Source organism: Bubalus bubalis, chromosome 16, assembly GCF_019923935.1.
Source record: "Bubalus bubalis isolate 160015118507 breed Murrah chromosome 16, NDDB_SH_1, whole genome shotgun sequence".
NCBI lineage: Eukaryota > Metazoa > Chordata > Mammalia > Artiodactyla > Bovidae > Bubalus > Bubalus bubalis.
This window is the reverse complement of record NC_059172.1, coordinates 6,234,490-6,247,683: the sequence shown is the minus strand read 5'-3', so window position 1 is coordinate 6,247,683 and position 13,194 is coordinate 6,234,490. Positions and strand designations below refer to the sequence as shown.

At 38.0% G+C, this 13,194-nt stretch overlaps 1 pseudogene; it reads left to right on the top strand.

The window, feature by feature from the left end:
• Window positions 1-7,680: 7,680 nt before the first annotated feature.
• LOC102415618 lies at window positions 7,681-9,519 on the top strand (annotated as a pseudogene).
• Window positions 9,520-13,194: the final 3,675 nt, after the last annotated feature.

Here is a 13,194-nt window from a genome sequence, read left to right as displayed (position 1 = left end):
TTAAAAAAGATTGTAAAAAATTCTATTGCTTATTAGTAGATTTCTGTGATATATATGTAATTGTGTTATTTGGGATTATAACAGAAACACAATCATACACACACACACACACACACATATATATATATATATATATATAGTTTTTAGTTTGAATTTAGAGTCTATTTCTCTTTTCATCTCCTATAGTTTTTGGCTTATGAATATTTTTCCTTTGTCATTGAATTATATATATATATGTTAATAACATTATAACTTTGTTATTCATTCTTGTTTTTGTAATATATTAATAGTATTTGCTTTTGTAAGTAGTTTAATATTTATACTAATATCTGCACATATTATTAACCATGTTTTTGTGTATTTCTTGTAAAATTAATTGAAATGAAGTGTTAACACTCTTCCTTACCTAAACTTTGTGATTATGTAAGTGACCAAGAGCCAACACATCGCTCCTAGTTCAAAAACGAAAATTGGAAAAACAAAGATAAAAATCAAAGGTGAGTTGATGCTTGAATGTGATCTAGTAAATTGCCATCTTTGAACACTGGTTTCTTTATTCCTGAAAGAGACATGAAATTACCAACTAACAAAACAAAACAAAACAAAAACAAAAACAGAATTATTTTTTATTCTATGGACTTAAACCTAGAAAATAAGGGGCTTCCCTGGTGGCTCAGATAATAAATAATTCACCTGTAACGTAGGAGACCCAGGTTCAATGCCTAGGTCAGGAAGTTCCCCCGGAGGAGGAAATGGCTACCCGCTCCAATACTCTTGCCTGGAGAGTCCCATGGACAGAGGAGCCTGGTGGGCTACAGTCTGTGGGGTCACAAAAGAGTTGGACACGACTGAGCAGCCATGCACACACAAACCTGGAAGACAACGTCTCAGTTAGTTCAGAGAAACTGCTCTGAAAAGGGAAGGGAGGAGTCAGAATGTAAATGTATTGTGCAACAAAACCCAGGTAGTCAGACCATCAGAAGATTACTGGAAATTAAAGAAAACCAGATAGCTCACGTTAATAAATTTAGGGCTTTTCTGCGCCTGGGAAGAGGGAACAGTCTGGGCTCCTTGATATCATCCCTTTGAGCTGCACCTTAACTACTTAGGGCCAGGACCCTGTTCTTTTGTATCCTGTCTTCCCTCGGGGTGCAGCTTTGTTTCCATTCAGAGTTCCTCAGGGCTCACCAGCCTGAGCAGGAGGTGGGGGTGCAGGAGCCGGGCTGATGGCTTGGTGGCCTCAGCATCCTCTGTCGGTCGACACGACAGGTCACAGTTTTCCTTCACAGAATAAAATGTTTTCAAAGTTATATTTATTTATTTATTTTCATTTCATACATGATATTATACATGTTTCAATGTAAACCACGAACATCTTGCTTTCTATCAGTTTCTGCTCCTTTCCCTAAAGCAATCAATGCACATTATAGTGCCTTGATTTAAATTACAGTGTCACTCTGCCATCTAGTGGATATGCTATTTGCACCACTTGTTAGGGAAAGAAATTCATACTCTGCTACTAATTTGCAGAGGGGTTTTATGCTACTTGTGGCTCAGAAGGTAAAGGATCCGTCTAGAGTGTGAGAGAGTCTGGGTTCGATTCCTGGATCAGGAAGATACCCTGGAGAAAAGAATGACAACCCACCCCAGTATTCTTGCTGGGAGAATTCCAGCCGCAGAGGAGCCTAGCGGGCTACAGTCCACAGGGTTGCAAAGAGTCAACCATGACTGAGCGATTAGCACTTTATACTCTTCGATCCTATGAAAAAATTCTACCAATTACTATGTAATTTTGCTAAGAATGAGACCAAAAATAGATAATGTAGGGTCAAACTGGAAATGTTGGGGGAAAATAAAACCAACATTTCCTTCCCATTATGTCAAACTAGTATTTAAACTGTATATGAACTTAAGGGGAAAAAATAATCTCTTGTGTAATGAGAAATAATACTGGGCTGAGATGATCAGATTTACTTTAGTTCTTTAATCTTTTCTGAAATATGTGCCAGACTGGAGGCCCAGACAGATCAAAGAAAGATAAATAAAACTGCCTTTGCGCACACTAAGTGACCCAAGACACCAGGGTGCCCGTGATGGCTTGCACTTCACACTTGCCATTCTCAGAAGTATCTACACATAAATACATGTGGGGAAAAAAAAGTGCAAACGTTAGTTGCTCTGTCGTGTCTGACTCTTCATGACCTCATGGACTATAGCCCACCAGGCTCCTCCATTCATGTAATTCTCCAGGCAAGAATACTGGAGTGAGTAACCATTCCCTTCTCCAGGGGAGAATCTATCCCTATCTAGGGATAGAATCCAGATCTCCTGCATTGCAGGTCAAATCTTCACCATCTGAGCCACCAGGGATCTATCTAAAACTACGTATTTACATGTAATCCTGAATTTAGGAGGCTACTTTGAATTAAATTTCTTACTTTTTAAAAGTATGTTTTACCTACATACACTTATAGGAATGATCTCTTCAGTTATGTGCTGTGCTCAGTCACTCAGTTGTGTCCAACTCTTTGTGACCCCATGGACTAGAGCCCACCAAGCTCCTCTGTCCATGGGGATTATCCAGGCAAAAATACTGGAGTGAGTTGCCATTCCCTCCTCCAGGGGATCTTCCCAACCCAGGGATTGAACCCGGGGCTCCTGCATTGCAGGAGGATTCTTAACCATCTGAGTCACCAGGGAAGCCCCTCCTCAGTTATAGGTAAAGATTAATAAATTTTGTATTGAACTGAATCCTTATGTGTTAAGGTGGTTAGAATGTACTACTTAATTATAGTAATAGATATTTTATCAAATGGAGTAGTTAAATCAACCTGTTACAGATGTGTAAATTATGGATTTTGAGAACTATACAGATAATTTTAAAACAGTATTTTGAGAACATCAAGCAAAAAGTGATCTTAGTGAAAGCTCTAGGCCAAAGTGAGGATCAGTCACACAATATGGGACATGTAGAGAGACATTGTGGAGTTTAATATCTTGTCTGCATTCTTCCTGAAGAGTCTCCCCCCTCCTTTTGAAAGTTTGTGTCTCTAGAGCCCCTTCTTATATACTTTCAGTGAAACTGGGCAACCCAGAGACTCTGAGTCATTCACACTATTCTGTTTATTGACACTGAAGAAAAAAAGAAAATTATTTTATTGTTGTTCTGAAATTACCTTCCTGTGGCTTTTAAAAGTTAATTCATTTAAAGTTGAATTTCTCTCCTCAGGACACAGAAAAAAGGTGTGTTTCTTTCACATTTTAGCCTTGAAATATTTGAAGACAGTGTTAAGAGTCTCCTTTTGTTTTCCTTCTGTGTTCCAGATGTCTTCAGGCCCTGGATTGGTTTATCAGATGCTCTAGCTCCCATATTACACCTTACTGTTTATTACTTCACACTGCAGGTGCCTATATAATTATTGCTAGTTTCTGGGAATCATTGACTCGTCTGCAGTGAGATGTTGTCAAGAACATAATGTTTGTTTCTGAATCAAAATGAAAATGGGAGTTACTTCTTTCTGTTTACATCAACTACTAATGCAACCACACTGAATGCCATGATTATAATATTGAAACTGAATCAATTTCATTCCCATTGTCAACGCCGTTTTACAACCACAAACTCTTCATTACTACATACTTGTCCTGTGGGCATAGAACTCTATTTTGACTCTATTCAGCAGTTGGTACTAATCCTAATTGCATTCTTTACACAATTTAGATTCTCTGGTCCTCTGATCATACTTTTTATTTTTGTTCAGTCTCGCAGTCATGTTAGACTCTTTGCAAACCCATGTCCTACAGCATGCCAGGCTTCTCTGTCCCTCACCATCTCCCAAAGTTTGCCCTGCATAAACTCTACTTCTAATTGAAAAGAATATTGAACATTCAAACTCCTACCTTGGTTCAGACTGTCTTCTCTGCTTAAAATGTCTTTTGTTTGTCTTTCTTATCCCTTCAATCTCTCTTAACACTACAGTTTGACTCAAAGTTCAAAGTCCTATTGTGATTTTATTGATCAGGAAATATCTTTGTCATTATTCAAGTATCTCAACATGTGAAGAGCACTCTTAATATGCTTGACAAATGTTTAATGAAAAATAAATAAACAAAACACAAAAATATTATGCACAGTGGCAATGCAGAAAAATGTAGTATTTTTAAAAGCAAATTATTATTTCTCTCACTACATTACAATTTTACCATAACAATCCCATTGTTGAACTTCCCAGGTGGCGCTAGTGGTAAACAGCCCAACTGCCAATCCAAGAGAGACAGGTTTGATCCCTGGGCTGGGACGATAGACTGGAGGGGAGCACTGCAACCCACTCCAGAATTCTGCCTGAAGAATCCCATGGACAGAGGAGCCTGGCAGGCATTAGTCTATACCCTCACACAGAGTCAGACACCACTAAAGTGACTTAACACACATGCACCCAGTCACATTATCATAAGCCATAATTGAGAACAAGCTTAAGTCTCTGCATTGCCACTCAGAGGACTTCTGCCTACTGATCTGGAAATAATTTTAGACTTTGAACAATCAAGAAATGTGTTCTATTGCATAGGTCGACAAGGTGTGATCTGCAAACCAAATCTGTCCCACTATCTTTTATAAATAAAATTGTATTGAAACAGAGTCATGCCTATTGATTTATGTAGTCTACAGGTGAATCCATGCTGCAAGATGCAAAAGTGCATAGCTGAAATTGAGACTATGTGGCCCACAAAGGCTAAAGTATTTACTGTACAGCTTTTTCCAGAAAAAAGTGCTGCTCCTTGTTCTATTAAATTAAGTCACTGGAGTTGAGATGTTTATATGTTAAGATATGGTAGCTTCTTGAATAATAAATATACTATATGTCCATAAACCTAGACTATAAATTGAAAAATAGAATATCAACTTTTTTGCAATTTCAATAATAAATGTAAGAATAAAAAAGAATTGTGCTCATATTTGTAATAGTAATGCAAGTTGTATTATCTTCAGAAAACCAATGGTTTTTATAGAAAATGAAACACAACACAATGTTAAAGGATAAAAAACACTATAATATGATTCATATTGTATAAGTTTTACATCCAAACACATCAATATGTCCCTCAGATACAAAGTGAAAGTTGCTCAGTTGTTAGACTCTTTGCGACCCCATGGACTATACAGTTCGTAGAATTCTCCAGGCCAGAATAATGGAATGGGTAGCCTTTCCCTCCTCCAGGGGATCTGCCCGACCAGGAATTGAACCGGAGTCTCCTGAATTGCAGGAGGATTCATTACCAATTGAGCTATGAGGGAAGCCCACAGATACAGATACAGAGGGACAACCAGACATTCAACAAAAATTAAGAATCTTTGGATTGTTACCCAATCGCTGATTTTGCTTTAGTATATTTCTGCATTTTGCAAGTATTTCAAGACAAAAATATAGTGTCTCATTCAACATTTTTAAAAGATCAATGGACTAGAGTGCATGATTAAATTGTTCCCCAAACTTTGGGAAAAAATGCATATGCAACCAAAATATCACAAGGGCATTATTTCATCTAATTGCCTCATTTGTGGTCTCAAGGCAATAGTTAAATCATATTCTCTAAGGTAGACCTCCTTAGGGTTTTGGTGGCGTATATATGTGACAGTTTGATGTTATGGTTCAGGTTTTTGGTCTCCTTTTCTCTTTGTCATGTCTGAATATATATTTAATACATTATAAGAGATATTAATTTTTTTCTGAAATATTCATTGCAATATACTCTAGATTCCTGTTACTATTTTTCAGGCTTATTACTATATTTAAACAATTGACTTCTCAGCAGAAATTTTCCTGGACTCCATTAAATTTAGAAGCTTTATTAAATGAGCCAGTCAAATTCTTCTACACTCAGGTGAGTTGAGTTTTATTTCACTTTAAAAGGAAAATAATATGTTTATAATATGTTCCATTAATCTTTGCAGGAGGCAAACAAACGTGTATAAATCTACCTGCCAGGTTACCTGTTTAGCTGACTAGAAGTCTCTGATTATGTATCTTTCACCACATTTATTATTGCTCACCAGGCTACATCACTAGGAAATATTTTTGGTTTTTCTGAATCACAATATTTTCATTCCCTTTATACATATAAACTTTAATAATAAACATGAATTATAAATTGTTATTTGTGCTTATATGGGTTATTGCCAGGAGCCGGCGTGAGGAGCTCCGCCCGTGGCAAAGGTCAGGAGGAAGGAGGCTCCACAACTCAAAGGCGGGATCGAGCCTCAGGAGTCCCCCTGGATATTCTTGAGCATCTACCCCCCAAAACCAGAGTCTGCCTACTTTACTGCTTTGTGCTCTCACCTCTGGCTTTACTGGGGGCTGTCTCCCACCACCATCTCACTCTCTCTGATAAAGAGTTAACTTACAGCTCCAGTTAATAAAGTTCCTGGGCATTAGGAGTGTTTAAATCCAAACCCCTCAGATAGCTCTCTAACTGGCCTGACAAGTTTACCCGGACTCCTACAGCTATGCATAGGATTGTTTACAGTCTCTCAGCCTCGAGGGGCATGGGAAGCTTAAGATATTCAAATATCTTAGAGCCTCTCAGAGAGTCAGAAACTGTCAAATAAAACTAGTAAAAGATTTCATTGATGAGCCAATGCTTGCTGCCAAGTTTCCACATCCCCTGTATTGTATCCTGTATTGAATGTGTATTAATTAATATAGTTGGTATGTAGAAAAAATAAGTAGTGGCCTTGGTGTTAGCAACTTTAGACCCTTAAGGTAATAAATTCTTTCCTTTGCTGTAAACCCACTGTACCTCTGCCCTATAGGAATGCAACTTTATTTAACGCCTTCCGAGGATGGCGCCAAACTTTAAAATAATTACTCTTAGAGAAAATAAGTCTTATGGTTGACAAACCTTTGTCAGAGTCATAAAATGTTAATAGGCCTTCTGGCCAGAAGATGATGTAAATCACCTAAACCATTTGTATATGATAAATTTGCAGGAAAGGAACCCTGGTTTCCATAAGGATCAAAGACTGCTGACTTTGCATGATTTCACATCCCCTATTATCTTCTATGTGCAACTTAGGGTATAAAAGCCCCTGTTGAAAATAAAGCTATGGGCCTTGCTCACCGAAGCTTGGTCTCCCCATGTCATTCTTTCTTTCACATTCTGGCTGAGTCTCCATCTGGAGCGCAGAGGTCCTCTGTGACCATTTATTTGCTTGGGCTTCTAAGACCCACTCGAGAAGGTGCCTAAGTGGGGCACCTTCTGCTATTCGAGAGGGTGCCTGTGGCCTCTGTGGTCAGAGCTAACCTGATGTCACAGGTTATATTGATTTTCCGTGTAAACCAAGCTACTCAGCCTCTTTTCTCCACTGAATTTTCCTACTGAGCTATCCTCATTCTATTACTCTTTATATCTTTGATGAATATTTAAATAAAGCCAGTGAACTTGCCGAAGCCATCTCCCCTTCGAATTCCCTGGATCAGCCGGGGCTGGACCTCGGCAGATTATATCCTGGAATAATGCTCTAAGACACAAATTGAGGCTGAGATTTTATAATTTTATAGTTTCTCAAAGCCTGTTACAGGACTGAATACATAATGGGTCTGCAATGGGAAAATTATTCCAGGGTAATTGCACAGAAAATAAGATAGATACTATGCATAGCACCCGTGCTCACAGCTGAGCATGGCTGACACTTCCTGGGCTGCATGGGTGATTGGAAACATTGGCCCCAAGCCTGTTGACAAGTACAGAGTGTGGGAGGTGGAGTGAAAAGCTACATGTGTGGAGAAGGAGTGTGGGGAAGAAGGAACAAGTGTGCATCAGAAATTGTATTCATCTTTAGTGAAGATTTCCCTTTCAACCCTGGACTATTCAAACTTTGTTACCATAGACATAGGGAACACGTCCTGACTTTTGGAAAAAGTGTTTTTAGTTAGAGAATATGCACTCTATGATTTGTATGTTAAATTGAAACTTACTCTCAGGGAATCAGGAATTAATCACATATTTAGGAATGTAAAGGAATACCTGAAGAAAAAGAGTGGGGGAATATGTGAATGACATAGTTATACATGTACAGGAAATCTTGAAGTGTTATATGTGTTCTTGGAGTATAAATTATAAAACCTGAGTGAAAATAACAGAGTGTTTAATTTCAACTCCTAATGAGATATAGAATTTTTAGAGAATTCTATGTGGCATGAACTTCCCTTTATACTGAGTGCCATTTCAGGTTTAGGTAAGAAGTAGCTTTGAAAAGAATGAATTTTAATGTCAGAAAAAGACAGTAGAAGCATTTTGGAAGAAAAGAGGCTAATTAAAAAAAAAAAAAAAAATTCAATGCACTCGGTTTTCCCCGTAAGTACTCATTCTATACCTGGGTCAGGAAGATCCCCTGGAGGAGGGCATGACAACCCATCCAGTGTTCTTGCCCAGAGAATCTCATGAACGGAGGAACCTGGCAGGCTACAGTCCATGGAGTCACAAAAATGTCTGGCAAGACTGAGTGAATAACACTACATTTCGTTCAAATTTTGCTTCAGATTTCTCTGAATCAACTTTTATATTTTGTCCACAGGAATCAAGAAAACCAGAGTGCTGAAGTCACTTTCATTCTCTTGGGCTTCTCAGAATATCCTGAACTCCAGATACCCCTCTTCCTGTTACTCTTAACCATCTACTCTGTCACTGTGCTGAGGAACCTGGGCATGATCCTAATTATCACGATAAATCCCAAACTCCACACCCCTATGTATTACTTCCTCAGACATTTGTCCTTCCTTGATCTCTGTTACTCAACAGTAGTTACACCCCAACTACTAGAAAACTTGATTGTGTAAGACAGAACCATCTCCTTCACAGGATGCATCATGCAATTCTTTGCCTGCATACTTGTGGTGACAGAGACGTTCCGGTTGGCAGTGATGGCATATGACCGATTTGTGGCCGTTTGCAACCCTCTTCTCTACACCGCTGTGATGTCTCTGAAGCTTTGTTCCTTATTGGTGGGTGCATAATACACTTGGGGTACAGTCTGTTCCCTGACTCGTACCAACTTTTTATCCGAATTGTCCTTTAGAGGAAATAATATCATAAATAACTTTGTCTGTGAGCATACAGCCATAGTTGCTGTTTCCTGCTCTGACCCCTACATTAGCCAGGAGATCATTTTCATCTCTGCCGTGTTTAATGAAGCAAGCAGCCTGATGATTATTCTCACCTCCTATGTTTGCATTTTTATCACTGTCCTGAAGATGCCTTCAACTGGGGGGCACCACAAAGCCTTCTCCGCCTGTGCCTCCCACCTGACCACCATTACCATCTTCCATGGGACCATCCTTTTCCTTCACTGTGTTCTTGACTCCAGAAGTTCATGGCTCATGGTCAAGGTGGCCTCCATCTTTTACACAGTGGTCATCCCCATGCTGAACCCACTGATCTACAGCCTCAGGAACAAAGATGAGAGAGTCAGTGAAGAAATTAATGAATATTGAATTGTTCTGTGATAAAATGCAAAGCTAGAAAGATTTTTTGAGAGTAAGTTTCTCAATAGCAAATCAAATCATGAACCTATTTTAACCTTGCAATTGACAGGCCAATTTCTGTTCACTCTTTTATTTTATTAAAGTAACTTTAAAATTACAAATAAAAATAGGAATAAAAGACTACTTAAACTAAAATTTTTATACAAATATTTAATTTATATTGTTTCTGTGTATAATATATGACTTTGTATTTATTCTGGTTAAATTTTGGTTTAATTCAAGTCATGTGAACTTTAGGACTTTTAAAAGGATCTGAAGAGTTATAGCCTACAATAAGGAAGTTTATGTCTTAATATAAAAGTAGTACATTAAGAGCTGCTCAGTATAAAACTCTAAGTATATTAAAGCTTTATTAATTCCATAAGAAACACTTTGGCTTTGGAAGATTCCCAGGCAAATAAAGACAAATTTGAAATATATCTAACTTAAATAGTTCATAATATGGTATAGTTTAAATATAATTGATAATATAGCCAGATATAAAATATTTTCTATGTGTTAGTGCAAGAAAATAATACAAATGTTGGAGATATAATATATACCTATCACTTAAGTTTTTCCACTTACATCATTGTGGCTGTGCATTTTAAAATTTATTTATCTATTTTACTGGGAATTTTACTTAGGTAATTTTTGACTCATTTTAAGTTACAGTATCTTTAAACCAGTTCTCCCATGATAGTATAACAACCAACAAATTGATTAAGATTTAGTGTACAGATTTCAGTAAAGCATTAGCTATTTATTGATGAAAAAGAAACATTTATGAACTCCAGTAGGTTGCAACAACAGCTATCTTCGAAATAGTGAGTTTACTGAGGCAGCTCTGCTGATACGAGGCAGGTCACTTGAGCTTCAAGGCTGAGCTAATGGGACCAACTAACCTCCAGTCTACAGACCTGTATGTATGTCATGCTCCTTGGACCATTCTTATGTTGAAAGCAATCAAGTCCCTGTTTGGGTCTCATCTATTAACTTTTTACAGGTCAAAGTAAAAAAAAAAAAAAAATTGGCTAAACTCAAAGGCAAGGTCTGAAAATTTTTGCTTCTTGTAGAGCTGTTATGTTTTAGGTCAGGGGTAGAGGGTGGCATGAAGGAGTTGGCTCAATATTTGGGCATGTGTGATGCGTGCCTTCTCAGTCAGGTCTGACATTGTGATGCCATGGACTGTAACCCCCTGAGCTCCTCTATGCATGGAATTTTCCAGGCAAGAATACTGGAGTGGGTCACCATTTCCTCCTCCAGGGGAAATTCCCAGTGCAGGAATCAAATCCAGGCCTCTCAGGGATTGAACCAGAGTCTCTGGCATCTCCTTCATTGGCAGGCAGATTCTTTACCACTAGGGCCACCTGGAAAGCCCTGGCTCAATATTCACCAAAGATTAGTTAAAACATTTACCTATTCAACCTTGATAATTCCAGGTAATTCTATATAAAATAACAGATAATCCATGACTATGACTGGTTTTACCAAAGGTTTTATAATTGATAGGTCATTAGATTGTTTTAAGCAAAAGCAATTGAGACTAAGTATAAGAACTTGCCTTTCCTATTTGTGTCTTACTAATCATTATTAAGGTTTATAAGCAGAGAGCAGGGAGGGACCATGTGTTGTAGTTATAATTCAAAATATTAAATATTGTTTATTTTCTCCCAAGATTTAGAGTTTTCCATGAAAATTAAATATTTACCATAATGCTTTACACTAAATCATATATCTTTTATTGTTTAGGGATATACAGCAAAATTCCCAACCCTCTTTATGTATGGCGATAGTGATAAGAATTTAGCTTTTGCTTGTCATCCAAGGGTCATAACCAAATGTTCCTATCCAGTATAGGGAGCCCCGTCTGGTGTTCTGTGATGACCTGAAGAATGCAAGGACGAGAGGGGAGGAAGCCTAGGATGGGAGTGGGTAACTATTCTCGTCTCCAGGTGATCTTTTCCCATCCAGGAATCAAACCCACATCTCTGGAATTGTAGGTAGATTCTTTACCATCTGAGCCACCAAGGAAGCCCTTACATAAGGGAAATTCAGAATCAAAAATTGTAAAAAGTTTAAAATATAAAATCTACTAGATTTAGTAGGAAATTAGTAAAAGAGCTCTTGATTCAAGTTTATAAAAACAGTTTCCTGATCTGCGATACCTATCTACATTCTTCCATATTCTACTAACCATAGCATCCTCCACTCCTAAAGATGGTACATTTCCAATGTGATCATTACTGTGCAATATCATGATTTTTTCAATACTTAAAAAAAACTAATTTCCTAGTATAACCTTCTAGTGAGGTTTATGTTTTACCAAAGAAATTCAAGTGGTAATTTTGGGGAAGACTTTCAAAGATGAGTAATTGGACAATATCTTTAGCTTTAAACACAGAACAAGCATCATGTGAATAAAAAAAATGGATTCCAATAATCAATGGTCTGTAGATATATTATGGTTTAGAAATTACCCTTTGAGGATACTGTAATGTAATGTTCACTGAACAAAATGTCTTGAAAAATTGGGTGTCTGGTGAAGAATACTGTCATGAAAGTTGTGACCACAGGAAATGGGAAAAAATGAGGTATGGGTTCTTTTGATTGTCCCAGGGAACTTACAGTAGGAAACTACAAAATTCTGGGCATCAACACTTTGACAAAATTTACTTTGAAATAAGTTGAAATATCTTATGGTCAGCAATAGAGGAACCCTGAACTTCCAGATGTTCAAGCTGGTTTTAGAAAAGGCAGAGGAACCAGAGATCAAATTGCCAACATCTGCTGGATCATGGAAAAAGCAAGAGAGTTCCAGAAAAATATCTATTTTTGCTTTATTAACTATGCCAAAGCCTTTGACTGTGTGGATCACAAAAAACTGTGGAAAATTCTGAAAGAAATGGGAATACCAGACCACCTGACTTGCCTCTTGAGAAACCTATATACAGGTCAGGAAGCAACAGTTAGAACTTGACAAGAAACAACAGACTGGTTCCAAATAGGAAAAGAAGTACTTCAAGGCTGGTATTGTCACCCTGCTTATTGAACTTCTATGCAGAGTACATCATGAGAAACGCTGGGCTGGAATAAGCACAAGCTGGAATCAAGATTGCCGGCTGCTGCTGCTAAGTCGCTTCAGTCATGTCTGACTCTGTGCGGCCCCATGGACTGCAGCCTACCAGGCTCCTCCATCCATGGGTTTTGCCAGGCAAGAGTACTGGAGTGGGGTGCCATTGCCTTCTCTAATAAGATTGCCAGGAGAAATATCAATAACCTCAGATATGCAGATGACACCACCCTTATGGCAGAAAGTGAAGAGGAACTAAAGAGCCGCTTGATGAAAATGAAAGAGGAGAATGAAAAATTTGGCTTAAAGCCCAACATTCAGAAAACTAAGATCATAACATCTGGTCCCATCACTTCATGGGAAATAGATGGGGAAATAGTGGAAACAGTGTCAGACTTTTTTAGGGGGTGCTCCAAAATCACTGCAGATGGTGACTGCAGCCATGAAATTAAAAGACGTTTACTCCTTGGAAGGAAAGTTATGACCAACCTAGATAGTATATTCAAAAGCAGACATTACTTTGCCAACAAAGATCCGTCTAGTCAAGGCTATGGTTTTTCCAGTAGTCATGTATGGATGTGAGTTGGATTGTGAAGAAGG